Genomic DNA, 14,102 nt, shown 5'->3' with positions numbered 1-14,102 from the left:
AAATGACAAACTATTCCTAGCCCTATCTCTAGGCATTTATTTAAATTCTGATACGAGGAAAGGAAACTATTCTCCCCATTCAGAGTCCAGAATTTTGTACCATTAAAAAATTTAAAAATATATAAAGAAAACTATGACCAGCTGTAAAAATATATGCTGAAGAAGTTGCAGATGTTCCTAGGAGAGCTATTAAATATTTTGGCACCTTTGCTCAGTCACTGAAAATAAAACATGATATTCAATTAAAGCTGTTGTGTGATTTTAGAAAGTTTAAGGGGGTAGAGAAAAATAGGAAGGCACTAGATAGAGCCACAGGGCAACATGGAGTAGACAGGCCAAACTGGTTAAGGTTTTCAAAATCACCTAAGAGATTTAGGAGCCTAAGTCAGTGGGTAAAATTCTAGGCCCACTAAAGTGAATAGCAAAACTCACTTCAGTGAGGCCAGGATTTCACCCTTGGACTTTCAATGAAACTTAGGCTCTCAAGTGTCTAAGCCACTTTGTAAAATGGGACTTAGGGTCCTAAGTGACTTATGTGCTTTAAATTTTTATTTTTTTTTTACCCATTAAGACTAGAGATCAGATCCACACTGCGTGATGCAGGAAGGTGTAAATTATTCTGCCCTATTCCACTGAGAAACTGGACACTAGAATGAAAAATCACCCTAAGAGAGAGCAAGTTGACCTTTTGGTTTCCACCAGAAACTCCATTCAAGCCCAGCTAATAGGTGTCAGCGAGGGAAATGTTCTAAATCAATACACTCTGCAGCAGTCCTAGCCAAACGCCTCTTTGAGTTCAAGGCAGGTTGCAGTCAGTTTGTGTTGCCTCTACTTCTCTCTATAGCGGACTTACCCAATTTCAGACGCCTCCAGAAAACATCATGCCCACCCACAGATTACTTTCCATCCCCCAAACTCCTTGATCTTCCTCTCCCAGACGCCTCAAAAGGGACAGCCTATCTCTGGCTTCCTCTTTCTTCCAAACACCTCATTTCCCTCTGACCACAAGGCTGAGATCGCAGGGATCCAAGGATGCTGCCTTAATCCACCCTAAAGACAAGAGACATAACACCTTGCCAAGTCTAGAAAGGGAAGGAAGTGATACAGCATATAGACAGTGGAATAAATCTATCAGTTATGAGGAAGAAGGCAACACTAATACAATCTCAGATTTCTCAAAAAGACATTGGAAAGAGAAAGCCTATTCACAAAACACTGCTAACAAGAGGAATGTAAGCAGATTGTCTAGCAGTGGTTAGAGCATAGACTGGGAATCAGGAACAAGAATTCTAGTCCTAGATCTTTCATTGAAACACAGTGTAACTTTTGTGTCTCAGCTTCCCCAACTATAAAGTGGAAATAACTGAAAATACTTTCAAAAAGTGGGCAAGAGCTTCAGATGAAAATACTATCTAAAGTGTATATGTTACTGTTACTAAAGAGGAAAATCACATCCGTGGTGAGTGAACACTCTACATTTTTGCTTGTTTAGGATTCAGAGAAACATTCAACAGGTCAAAGTCTGATCTGAAACTGACCCAGAATATCTGAGGCTGATGAATCTAAAAAAATTGAGCTGGGAGTCTCAGCTCTCTCACAAGGTTACTGGCATAGCCTTTCCCAGGACTTCATATATCAATCCCAGCCAGGAATCAGGAACTGAAGACATGCACAAGAATGGAATAGTATTAAAATAACCATGCATTTTTCCAACACCAAAGGAAGGTTAGTACACATTCAGCTTCAGGGCTGGGCAAAGTTTTGAGCCTGTGTCTATAGACTGTTAGCTCACTGGAGCAGGGACCATCATTTACTCTATGTTTGTGCAGCACAAAGGGGTCCTGACCTGGTTGAACCCTATAGGTGCCATTGCAATATCAATGTTCAACAACGTTCTATTAGTCCTACCATTGATGCTTCCCATTTCAACAGCTGTGATGACGTTTATTAGCAACATAGATATCAGAGGTGGAAAACATTTATTAGGTCTAATCCATCCCAAAGAAGTGCAGCATTTCACCCTAAAGTATACTGAAAAAATTCCTCTCCAGGAGACATTTAGTTTTCCAGTAGAAGTGGTTGGTCATTTAACCTCTAATCTAACAGACATCACAAAGCTGAAATTTTCCTCAGTGTTCAGTTCTGCCCAGACAACTAAACGGCACACTGTATATTCTTGGCAAACAAAATGTCCATCCAAGGAAAAGACATTGCTGCATTCAGCAAAGTACTTAAATCTTGATATGCCACCAACTATGGATGACAAATACTGGATGGGAATAATGTCTACAGAAAGAGAAGAACGTATGTGTCTTGGAGATGTAGAGGAGGCCCAAGTCATAAAGTTCAAATCCAGCTCCAAACTTTCCCAAAGTTCGTGCCTGTTTGGGTGTGAGATTTTGGTTTGATCTATAAAGAAGGAGAGGAAGAAGCTTAGTTATATGAGATTCCCCCTATGCCCCCAAACAGCATCTCAACCCTCCTCAAACGTACCCTTGTAATGTCCGATAAGCAAAGACAAATAAGATAACAGCTCCACAATACTTCAGTTTGATTGAATGATGACAATTTCACATTAAAGAAAAACATCAGAGCCTTCCACAGCTGCATCAACATCATCTATAAAAAAGCATGACACTACACAAAGCTTTGGCTATGAAAACAAAGAGCCTAAATCAGCCCAGGTTTGGAAAGAGGCCATTTTTGAATTCTCGTGTAAAATGATGCTGCCATATTGCTTATTTTCCACTGAGGTTTTCCACAAATTAACAGTTGTAGCAGACTCATAAGAAAACATGGGCTCCATCCAAGTCTTTATTCCTTGAAAATGTTGTTTCTTAACTTTATTCTGTTCCATATGGAGAAGATGAAGGGGGGAAAAAATAGCCTAAAACCAAAATCTGAGAAAGAGATTGGGATCAAATCTAGCATATTGTGCAATGGAAAGAAAGTGAATAACTAAAATAGCGAATGTGGTGGATCTGAATCCCCACTCCATTGCACCAGTGTGACAGCGTGGAGAATCAGATCCAGTAAATATATTTTTGAGACAATCTGTGACTATCCTAACCACTTTGATAAGATCAGACAAATTCTGTATTCTTTCCCGTCAAAAACCACTAAGGGCCAACTTATTCCAATTTAAATCAAAGATAAAACACCCAGGGACTTAAGTGAGAACACAGCTTGGCAGCAAACACCAAGAAATTGCATATTTTTGTTGGTTTGTTGAGGTGCAACTAGGAAGGGGATATCAGGCTGCTATTGCTGGTTTCAAATCATTGTATTTTCTTTTGGTTTGAACTTGAATATCAGCTGTTTTCAGCAAGCACCATACTGACTAATGTAGAGGGATTTATACTGAGTGACAACACAACCCCACTTAAACCAGACAGTACTTTGATTTTCAACATGTGCAGATGGCTTTTAGAGTCACTTGAGACAGCGAGAACTACTAAACTGGCAATAAGATAAGAATTCTTAGAATTTGAAGATACTGATTCAAACATTGTGTTGCCTTCTAGAAATGTGAGACTGACATTCTAATTAAGGTTGGAAGGATTAGATTTTATACTGGTAAATGTCGATTTTACCATACACACACAAACTGACAAAAATTTCTATGGATGATAATCTAAATTTACAGATTAGGCAAAGTAGGAAAAATGCTGCTTAAGAAATTATTAGAATTTGATTTAAGGATATTTACTTTGTATATTTTTATGCAATGTTGACAATTTGTGTTTTAACAGTTATAAAGCTTTAACTTTTTTAATCTCAGTGTCTATTGTCATTAAATAATTGTGTGACCCACCTATTATTTGACCCACCATAATTTCACACAACTGTGAAAATTTAAATAGATAAAAAATTTTAAAAATGCTTTAAAATAAACATTGATATCCATGAAAATTATCAAAAAATAAAAATGGAATTTTGCCAAACCTAATTATTTTAATAATATTTTGCATGTAGATAGGGCTTTTCAGCTGGTGGACTGAGATTTTACATAGCTTCACTGCCAATGTAATCCAGGTATACAGTCCATTATGGGTACGAATGTGTAAAACCTAACAGTATCGCAATTGCATAGTCTATATCTGCTTATGCTTAGCCAGGAAGAGGCTAAAAATCTATTTTACAATATGAGCCTCAAGGAGATGCCTTTGCAAATAAATCTCTTCTCTGAAGGGGATGCCCAAAACAAGAAATGGAAAACAGCATCACTGATAAGATTAAATAAGTTTTGACTGACTTTGCAAACCATTTATAGCGGATCTGAACTTTAGTCTTTGAAGCAATGTTGTCCAGTGGATAGGGCATTAGACAAGGAGACCTGCATTCTATTCTTAGTTCAGTCACTGACCTTCAGGGTGACCTTGGGCAAGTCCCTTCACCTATGTATCTCATTCCCCTCTGCTCTGTCTATTTAAATTATAAACTCTCTGGGGTAAGGATGATCATACTCTGTGTGTGTACTGTGCCTAGCACCATGGGGACCTGATCTCTTCTGGGACCCTCAGGTGCTATTGTAATGCGCACAGTAGTAATAAAATGCAATATGGTGTGTTTTGAACATTTTTATCAGTTACAAGTAGGTAAATCGGTTATGTGAAATTCAAATAAACAGTGCATGGAGCATGAAATGTCAAATTCCTAAATAGGAACTGCAGACTTGCATTTCTTTCAGATCACTTCTGTCACCATTGCAATTCAAGAATGTGTTATCTTGTGGGAAGGGTTGTATCTCTTTCAAGGCACATCTATAACATTTGTAAACCATTTAACACCAAAGTATCAGGGTACCTAAAAGTAACCAAAAACACTTTACAGGGTCTTTTAGGAAACCTGAATAACATGCTGCTAAGCTTTTCCACTGCTGTATGGAGGAGCTAAGACAAATGACCTCCCATGTCTTTTCAGCTGTGAACTGAGCAAGTTAAAAACAATTGTGGGTTTCTTTGAACATAGGCTCCTTGTAATGTGGACCTAGCTAGTAATCAGGGGCTTTGGGGCAGGGCAACTCTTAATGAAAAATGATAATACTTAATTATATAGTTCTTTTCCTTGGTAAATCTCCATGCAATTTACAAAAGAAGAAAAGCATCATTACCCACATTTTACAAATGCAGAAACAGACACACAGAGAGATGAAGTGTAAAATTTTCAGAAGTGACTAATGGCCAGATCTTTTAAAAGAGGCATCTAAACTCCTTTTGATTTCAGTGGGAGTTAGATATCTAAACACTTTTCAAAATCTGGCCCTAAATGACTTAAGAGCCTAAATCCCATTGAAAGTCTGTGGAAATGGGGCTCCTATATCAATCACTTCGATTAAAGTTTTTAAAAGCTCATAAGTGACTTGCCCAAGGTCACAGACCCATGTTAGTGTCAGAGCCAGGGATAAAACACAACTGTTCTGGAGCCCAGTTCATACACTATTCACAGGACCATGCTGGCTTCCTTAATGCTACTTTCACATCATCTACCAATATAGAGTTTGTTGCAGGCAAGTTGGCCTACATGTATAAAGGTACTTAAACACCTAAACCCCAGACATAGGCAACTAAGTTTGGGTTTAGGCACCTAAGTCCCAATTTTAGGCTCCACTATGATCGGCAAAATTCCCATTGAACCCTGCAGGTTCCTAAACTCACTTAGTGCCTCAATTTTTAGGGTAAAAATTCCCTCTAGGCCTATATTCCAACCATGGAAAATGTGAGTCTTAAAGAAGAATCTGAATGAAGCAACCAGTGGTTTGACAATCCAGAACTGTGCTGTAAGGAATTACACAAAACAAGGCACAAAGGCGGTCATGGACAAACAACTCCTGCCTAAGCCTCAGAGCAATTCACAAACCGGGGAACATAGGTATTTGGCTGCCTAACTTGTGTGGAGGGCCCTATCTGGTAGGTGTGTTCAGAGGTCACCTAACATACCATGTTCTATTCAAAATCTGGCCACAGGAGGCGGCAGTGCCCATCTTGTAACTTTTATCCCGGTGGTTACAGCATTCACTTGAGATGTGGGAAACCCAGGTTCAATGAACCAGCACCACAGGAGGAGAAATGATTTGAAGAGGGGTCTCCCATGTCTCAGAAGAGCACTTTAACCACAGGGCGGTGGAATATTCTGATTGATGGGGAAGCAACCTCAATCTCTCTTCCTGAGGCTCTTCCATTGTATATAAATACTTATTAAACCAGACAGCATGACAAATGACTATGTAGCCAAGTGCTTAGGGCATCCCTTTGGGAGGTGGGCGATCCAGGGTCTGCCCCCTGCTCAAATCACTCTTTAATTAGTTATATTGAGGAAGCCCTACCTCAGACTATCCCTTAGCACCCTCCTAGGAAATTGGAGATCCTGGTTCAAACCTTTTTTCCCTACCAACCAGAGGGGGGAAATGAACTTGGGTCTCCCCTCCCCCCCGATGAGTGCTCTAAATACTGGGCTAAAAGTTGTAAGGTGGGCACCTTCCCCCACCTCCTCCAGCCAGATTTTGTTGTGTGTGGAGTTAGGCGCCTGCCTAACTCATTTTCACAGAAAACACCTCAGGTGCCTAAGCCGCCTGATTCCAGGAGAGGGGTTCCTGGCTGTGAATCACTATCAGAGATAGGCACCTCACTGCAACCTGGACTTAAGCTCCTAGCGCAGTAAGAGGGCAGGGCTTAGCACACAACACTCTCGCTGGCATCTCCCATCGGTTAGTTTAGGCAGCTTCCATATTAACGTTCTGGTTTTTGTGAATCCCATTCTGAGGAACCTCCCCCCCCCCATTCACTGCATAGGGAGCCTTGGCACCTAAGTCAGACTTTGTGAATTGCAGTTTTGTTCGTGTGATTTTCTACATGCCTAAAAGTTAGGTGCTGTGGCTCTGAGCATCACAATGCCAACATGTCTTTATGAAGCTATGCCATTCTGACAACTGCTCTTCATATTCATGAAATACATATCACAAGGGGAAACTTCCTAAATCAAAAGACATCTACAGCAGGACAAGTCTTTGGTCAAACAGCAATATGCCAAAGTAAGAATTTGGGACACTCATAAATGTAACCATTAAAGGATAAATATTCACCAGCAACAGTGCTTCCAAGTGACCTGTCAGGCTGCCTACACCTAAGGAAAGGTTTTATTCTTACTTTACTCAGCTTGGTATTCCTAAAGGTTACATGTTTGAGAAAGACTTTGACACTAACTAACTATACAAACTTATATTAACTGCCTTATAATAACATCTGCATCTCAAGCTGGGAATTGTTACCAACCAGTAACAATATACTGATACCAATATTGAGGGAACATCAGATGTTCTAAGCCTGCCCCTCAGCTGCTCTAATGCTAGTTTGAGAATCAAAAATAACTTTACTGTTCAGTATTTAAATATATGATTTACCATCAGTCCATCTACCATGACATCCTACAGCATTGGCCATAAGTAATGTTTCAGAGGAAGGCAGAACAAAACTCACTGTGTCGTGCTAGATACATGGGGGAAAGGAGAATCCCTTCCTGACCCTTGCACATAATCACCACGTGGTCTGAATCAAAAGATGTGGTTAAATGTTTGTTCTTCCAACTTTTAAGCAGCTATTGAAACAGAACGTACAAATCTGCCATGGATTCCCCTCACCACGCAATTAGTGTCGCAAATGATGTCACTCTCGTCTACCAACTACAAAGCAATGATTAGAGGCATTTTAAAAGGCGCTGAATATGTATTTGGATGGAAATATACTAATGAAGTTAACAACTTAGTTACAAGGAAGGGGATCCTAAGAGCTTGATCCAAAGCTGACTAATATGAGTTGGATCTTTCCATTGACTTCAATGAGCATTGGATCAGGATACCTGTTGAGTTACCTGTTCTGCTTATGTTTCTCGTTTGCCCTGTATTTAGGTTGGATTCCTCTCCATGAAATAATAAATCACATTTTTTAGAACGTCTTGTGAGGATCAAAGTAGATATTTGTGACACAGAAGGACAAAGGGAGCATCAGACGTTTTCATAGTCTCCTTCCATTCGCAGCATCAGTATATTGGCATGGAATTGTGCTGCCTATTTTAGATGAAACATTTTATAAACACTCAGCAACTTTTTCTTTTGTGGGGGAGGGGAAACAATGCATGGCAAAGGGGACTGATAATGAGAGATTTTTTTTATCTTTAGTTCAGAAAAATATGTAGTCCAAGCTGTTAGTGACCAAAACTTGTTAAATTTTGATGGCTATTTGGCCGTCTATGTGAAATGGTCTCAATCCAGATCTGAGCCCTCAGATATCCACATTACACAAAGAACATCAATATATTAGAAAAATAAAGTTTTCAACAACTGGCTACAATATACCTCTGGAAGAAACACGATAGAACTGTGTTTATGTATAACAATGGCTAGCTGTGGGTAAGAAAAATAGTGTACAAGTAATCCTAGAAAATACTGATTCTGATTATCTCTCCAAACCTGGGATTAAAAAAATGTAAGTTTACCAATTAGGAGTTCTATCCTCAGTGTGTTATCTTCAGTACCTAAGAAAGAATGTACTGTCAAGTGTTCTCCAATTGCTGCTCTGATTATTTTTGGCAGTTGATTTGTCATGAACTGACACTTATTTTGTCAACTGATCTCAAGTGAAACTGCAGCCCCCTTCTTGGAGGCCTTTCAGAAAAATATGAATTACTCATTAAGGGTTTTTAAGAACCTTTTTAAGGTGGCACCTAGAGTTTGCATACCAATCAGTGTCAGTTGTCCTCCTACAACAGCTTAAAAATAAATAATTTTGAATGGGAGAAGAGAGGAAAAATATTCTCAGAAAGGACCAGTCATTTTCAAGACTTTACGAGTAGATCTGGAGCTGTTCTCACGAAGAAAATTCTCTCATTATCTTAGCTGTCATCGGCAGTCACATTTTCAAAACTAGACAGGTAAGATGTAAAATATTCTTGTACATGGCTTAGACAAAACAAATCCTGCATCTTGGTAGGGGTGTAAACTAAATGACCTTCCGGTCCCTTCTAACCCTATGATTCTATAGGCAAACAGAAAACTGCTTGCACAAAAATAGGCATGCAAAATGAGTAACTACAAACCAAAAGAGTCTCTTCTCACAGGTACATGTTGGAGAAATTATCTGTATGTGCCAATGTCTACTTTGTATATGCAATTATCTGATTGAACATGCGTGTGGTAGCTCAGTTTAAGTGACTATTTTTGAAAACAAGGTACCATATGTTCTCTCTCTAGAAGGGCTAATTGTCAAACAAAAAAGAAACGCTATAAGAATTTGTATAATGCCATTCATGGCATGCTTCCTAAAACACCACATAGTAAAATAAAAATTAAAGTGAATGTAGCATATAGTGACACAACATGAAATATTTAGAACATAAGCCTAATAAGGACAGAGAAACAGATCAGTGATTGATGTCAGAGAAGGCCAGAAGTTCTAAATCTTAAATTCAGCAGAGCTACAATGATGACACCAGCTGAGGACGTGGCCCTCAAAGTAGAACTACGCTATTGACTGGCTACATTTTAGGTCATAGGCATGTATTATACTCCAGCAACATCGACCAAGATTTTCAGAAGTACCTCAGTTTTGGGTGTTGAACACTCACTACCCTTTTGTGTGTGTCTCATGTTGGGCACCCAAAAAAGAAGGCACGCAAACTAATCTCATGCTTTTTAAGATCTTGGCCTTAATATTTGAAGAGATTAGGTAGACAGAACTAAGGCCTACAAAGGATGTTGGAGGGTAGAAGAATTAATGTGAAACTATATAGCATGAATAAAGTAAACTATAGATTGGGAGATGTATCAAAAGTTACAGGTTTATGAGCTACTTTGCCATAGTTGGGTTTTGGAACTACTTCAGCCTATGCTAACAAAGAAAGTTTTTCGCAGTGACTTGCATGGAAGCAAGATCAAGCCTTTGGTCAGTACATAATGCAGGATCTCTTGGAGTTTTACAGCTCCAGAAAGCTCATTCCTCCTTATACATTATTAGATCTCACCCTGAACCTATGTCTTAGCCATTTACACTTATGTAGCACCTTCTATGCAAACTTCTGGAGCCCTTCATTTGACAGTAATGACTTTAAACAGATAGAAGGCACAGAAAAATAAATCTAAGAACTCCTGCTTCAAGCCACACTTGATTAAATCTGCTGACAACACATATGAGAAGAAAGTCAGTTCCACAACCAAGGGACTCTTTTCCTTCCTAAACAGCTGCTCTGAGATTGCTCTAACTTGTGCTGGGAGATCAACCACCCCTGCTCAGCAATAGAATTTGAGTGGAGGGGGTATTCCCACCAGTTTGAGTCCTGTGCAAAGCACAGCTTGGCCATATCCAAGGACCGGGCCCAATGAGTGAAGGTAAACAGCATCCAGGGCATGGCATGAGGAAGAATGAAGGTTAAAGCATTATGAACATGATGCTGTTGCTTACTTTTGGCACATGCCCATCTTGAACATTCAAATTTATTTAAATATAAAAATAAATATGAACTCACTTCCTGTCAGTAACATGGAAAATGTGAGTCTTAAAGAGGGGTCTGAATGAAGCAACCAGTGATTTGACAGACCAGAACTGGGAGGCCACGCTGTGCCTTTGGGAGTTGCAAGAAAAAAAGGCCCAAAGGTGACTGTGGACAAACAATACATTGAGGTTGGCTTTGTTGGTGGAACAGAGGAGTCTGGGGGACATTCTAAGAGACCAGATCTGATATGGAGGAAGAAGCAGTGTTATGTAGGGCCTGAAAGGCAAGGTCAAGATTTTGACTATGTTCAACACAATACTACAAAAGATACCAGGGAGAAAGAAAAGTCCACAGGAGGCCACAGGAATGCTAAATAGACTAAAACTATTCACACATCTGCAGAAACGCTGCACAAACCGCCATGGTCACTGAAGAAAGGCAGGTAAAATAGTATATTATAATCAAAGTCTACTAAGAATAGTGAGAGTAGATATACAATGACCTTTGAATTAATGATCCCATGGGCCTGATCTTGCTCTCACTGAAGTGAACAGGAGTTTTGCCATGTCAGTGGAAGTAGTATCAGGACCCAGGACTTCAAGCGCACAGATTATAAAAATAAGAATACAGGGAAAAGAGCATTTAGGTAAAGAGCTTTCAAGCAGTTGTAGCAATTAGAGATGGAAAAGACCTGTTAAGTCCCATCTAGTCCATCCATCTGTAGGGGCATGATTCTTCCTTATAGTACATAATCTTGTGCTTTATCCAAGAAGTGACAAATTTGAGGGAAGGCTACAATTGTAGCAACCAGTATTGCCATTTAAACAGACATAACTACACAGATATTTAACAGGAAAGAATACCTGAGCTTTTTGGGTAGCCAGGCTGAACTTAGCAAACCCCTGGGTATTTAACATAATATAATTCAGTGACAGTAAGGCTTTGCAGAGAGTCTGCCAGAGACGTTGGGCCCCACCCGACTAACCGCCTCCTCCTGCTGGTGCTGTTACCATTGGATTGCAGGAGAAGTCTATCCCAGATCTTTTCACACAAAGAGGAAATGCTGGTGGTGTGAGGGAGGAGGGAAGACGTGGCCGCCACTCAAAGTGGTTCTTGTTCCTGAAAGGGAAGAAGTCCTAAGGCACCCCCTGATAGCACTGCTGCCCTGACAAAAACAGTAGTGCCCCCAGAGATGGTAGGAAATCTTTTGCTTCCTGCAGAAGATCTTGCCATTCACTTGTTGCCCATATAATCCAGGTTAGGGAGGCTATAAGAGAGTGTCACAGGAACAAAGACATCAGGGCCTATTGGAAAGGTGGTCACTGGAAGGAGAGTGGAAGCATTGCTGGAGGGTACTAGGAAACAAAAGGGATGATAGGAACTATCCAAGGGGGCTTTAAAAGAGCTAGGTTAAGCTCTGAATAAACATCAACACTTCTCAAGCCTTTTCTGATCCAAATCTTCCAGCTTTTTAAGGTTCACCCTTCATTAACAACACTCCCCATAACGTTCTCAGCCTTTCTGTTTACACAAGCTAGTGCTTTTATACATAAAACTTGGAAATGAAAACATTAAAGAGCAGCTGGTACCTCATGGAAAGCTAATAAAAAGTCTGTTTCCAAACAGTGCTCTTCTGTACCATACATTTCTGTATTTCTCACTCCCCTCACTCTTTATTACTAAGGACATTTACATGAAAACAGAGACTTTGTTTATCAAGAGTTCATCTGCTCCTGCTGTTTAGTTCCCAACTGAAGTCATAATCCCTTGGGTGTGACATCACTATTGCATGCTCTGAAAATAATTATGAAGTCACAAACAAAGGATTAGGACTTCAGGTGGGGAACAAACAGTAAAAAGACAGAATCATTCTAAGTGACAAATCCAAATCCTTATCCAGTTTTTACAGAGGCAAAGCTCCTATTGACTTCAATGGGATTTACCTGAGTAAGGATTTCAGGATTTGGGCCTTAGAGAGGAAAGGTCTGTTTTTATGCTGTTGCCTTGGTAAAAAAAAAAGATTAAGGAAAAAGAAAAATACATAAAATAGAATATTTTCTAGATTAGGGATGGGTTAAATCTTTGATATGTCTTGTCTGTAAATGGATCAGCAATTGTTAAGGAATTTGTATAAGTCAAATAGTGCTCAGAAAACACACAACTAGACAATTATGAGTTTATATTATTTCATTAAATCTTTCTTCTGACATGAAAGTATTTATAGATGTTCGGTCAAAGCCAAAAGACACCCTCACCCACTGCCAAGCATATACAGTGAATATAGTTTATGGAGCAACTACTGTTCTCATATGTGCAACTCCTCTGACATGGCAGCCAGTGAAACTTCGCTGGCCCACAGACTGTGTATTTATTGTAGCTGACCACATCACTCCATTGAAGTTGCATCAGTGTAACTGAGTATAATCTGGCCCTACATACACCTAAATTTCTTCCAACAGTCTGTGGTAAGCATTATTTTACATGCCTGCCCAGCTTCCTCTGGCTGCTGTCCCACAGTCTACTCTGGGCTGCTGCTGCATATTGAGGATACGTGTCCAGTTCATGCCTGCATTCCATGCTTTGGAGCCCTATATTTGTAGTGCTAATCATTGCTCCAGTGCTGCCGCTAAAGCCTGATCCTTGAAATATCAGGCGACAACAAGTATTTGTTCAATACCAATGGCTACTATTTGGTATTCCCTTAAATAGCAGAGCGGGGGAAGGGGGAGATTCATTTTATCCTTTCTGTAAATGGAAAGCAAAATTCTCCTCTCGGTTTCACAACTGCAATTTCTCTGACTAATTTAGGGTTGGGCTATGTATAAACCTCCACATCTCAGAGCCCCAAGAGATATTGTGACTCAGGAGGAGTACTTATCCTGTGTCATCCCTTTGGTTACTGCAGCATGCTTCTCCCTCTGCACCCAACCAGCTCCTGAAGCACAAGCCCTCTTGATCATCTACTTGGATTGATGCAGATTACATAAAAGAACAATCATACTAGGTCAGACCAATGATCCATCCAGCCCAGTATCCTGTCTTCTGACAGTAGCCAATGCCAGGTGCTTCAGAAGGAATGAACAGAACAGGTAATCATCAAGTGATCCATCCCCTACTTCTGGCAAATAGAGGCTAGAGACGTGATGTCCTACTCAGCTTTTTGCATTTTGCCCACCCACTGCATACCTGTGCAAGGGCCAGGGACAATGAAAAAATAATTTGGCCCAGAATGTTTTCCTAAGTTTTCTGTACAATTGGGATACTGTACGATGATTGCTAACAGCATCATGTGACGTTATACATGCTTGAAGAAGGCAACTTTGGCAAAGTTAGTGTTTTATTTTTCTTTCTGCCACTCGAGCTTTTCTTAAGTGAGAGAAGTTTTGAAAAATTACAAGTGAAAGAAGAAAAAGAGGCATGAAAACGTAGCCATCATTCATTCTACTGCATTCAGTGAGCCCTTCCCCGCCAAAAAGTGGGATAAACAATTTGAAATTTTGAACATTTTTTTGTTTTCAAAAATCAAATCAAAGATTTCATTTTATTTTGAAGATGTTCCACAAAAAATATTTTTTTAATGACGATATTCCTCTCTACATTTTTTGCAGGAAGAAAAATGT

The sequence above is a fragment of the Emydura macquarii genome, unplaced genomic scaffold (genome assembly GCF_026122565.2).
Source record: "Emydura macquarii macquarii isolate MOO-44397 ecotype Brisbane River unplaced genomic scaffold, CSIRO-AGI_Emac_v2 contig_3517, whole genome shotgun sequence".
Taxonomy (NCBI): Eukaryota; Metazoa; Chordata; order Testudines; family Chelidae; genus Emydura; species Emydura macquarii.
The sequence above is the reverse complement of the archived record's forward strand: the minus strand, read 5'-3'. Positions refer to the sequence as shown.